We start from the raw sequence: 1,700 nt of genomic DNA on the forward strand, positions 1-1,700 counted from the left end.
CATGTTGGCTTTCCTGATGGGAACTAGGCTTTCCTCACTGCTGGAGGAGCTCAGGACTTCACTGTTGCCAAGGACAGCTGTTGTACCTTTGGGGAAACTCTAGTGTTTACCTTGACTGTTGCTTCCTAGCTCTAGTCACATCCCTCAGTTTGCTAGCATGGATCCTTCATTCTGCTGGCATAGACTTCGTAGTTCCTACAACTGACCTTTGGGCCTTCCCAGCATAGATCCATGAAGCAGGTCTGGATCATTGTGGGCTGTAGGCCTCTAGGTGGACTTGTGGGAGGCATTGTTATGAGCTCTTGGTTTTCAGCTGGACCCAAGCAGGATGTTAGGATCCAGGCCCTCAGCAGGATTCTTTGGTCTTTATTGTGTAGACAGATTTCTTGTACTTTTTTTTTTTCTTAGAAATTGTTTTATTTTTCATCAGCCTCATTCCCACTTTGCTGAAGCGTTGGCAGAACAGTTCAAGACCACTCGGTGGTGGTTCCTACCCACTCAGTGGCCTGAGCAGTGGGGGCTGCAGACCAATCTTCTGTGGCTGGCTGAGCACTCCAGTCTTCAGTAGGAAACTGCTGAATGGGCACAGAGGGCACCTGCACACCCTCGGACCAGTCTGCAACCTCAGGCTGAGCAGCAGTGAACTCCGGCGCTGGTGCAGTCCATTCTCCCTGAAATTCCTCCTTGGTCACAGCCTTTTCAGCAGCAGCCTGCTCTTCTTTTTCAATCTCTTCAGGATCCCGGTAGAAGTAGAGATCAGGCATGACTTCCCACGGGTGTTCACAGAAGATGGTGCCACGCATGTGCAGCACTTCCCGGGCCAGCATCCACCACATCAGATCCACAGAGTGAGCTCCCTTATTGTTGTACAGGATGGCAATGTCCACATAGCGCAGAGGAGAATCTGTGTTGCACAGAGCAATGGTTGGCAGATTGACGTAAGATGCCTCCGTTAGGGGCTGGTGGTCAGCCCTGGGGTCAGTAACCACTAGAAGACATGGCTCTCGGGAGGCTGCCTGGATCTGGTTAGTGAAGGTTCCAGGAGTGAAGCGGCCAGCGATAGGAGTAGCTCCAGGGGCAGCAGCAAACTTCAGCACAGCCCGCTGGCCAGTGCTCCTGGAGGATATGACGCTGACGTCAGCAGGGTTTTCAATGACCACTATGGCTCGAGCTGCCAGGAGAAGCTTCTCCCAAGTCTGCTTCAGATTTATGATGTAGATTCCATCACTTTTCCATTTATAGATATACTGCACCATCTGGAAATCCAGGTTGGTGCCACCTAAGTGGGTTCCTGCAGCAAGGAACTTGAGGACGTCCTCCTCCTTCATTTGCAGGACATCAAGGGCTCCGGACATTGTGAAGTTTCCCTTTAAGTTACGATGGGAATCAAGAACAATGCCGTATGGACCCTGCCGGGGAGCACGGAAAGCTCTTGTACTCTTTGTATATGATTCTTTGGGTGATTATAAAATAATCTTATAAAATGTATTGCATTGTATTGTTTACCCTGCAAAACCTCAAACCATGACACCAGCTATTCCCCTTCTGGGTATCTTTCCAAAAGAGTTAAAGACATCATATTACAACAATGCCCACATACTGGTGTTGATAATAGTACAACTCACAATAACGAAATCTTGCAAACAGCCTATGTACCCATCAACAGATGAATGAATGAAGATTGGCTTAAAGAGCAAAAT

At 48.8% G+C, this 1,700-nt stretch overlaps 1 pseudogene across 1 annotated transcript; it reads right to left on the reverse strand.

Moving 5' to 3' along the window:
* Positions 1 to 404: 404 nt before the first annotated feature.
* Positions 405 to 1,425, reverse strand: LOC101582212 (annotated as a pseudogene). The gene has a single exon (XR_001117184.2). The product of XR_001117184.2 is annotated as a 40S ribosomal protein SA pseudogene (transcript).
* Positions 1,426 to 1,700: the final 275 nt, after the last annotated feature.

The sequence above is a fragment of the Octodon degus genome, unplaced genomic scaffold (assembly GCF_000260255.1).
Source record: "Octodon degus isolate 3935 unplaced genomic scaffold, OctDeg1.0 scaffold00078, whole genome shotgun sequence".
NCBI lineage: Eukaryota > Metazoa > Chordata > Mammalia > Rodentia > Octodontidae > Octodon > Octodon degus.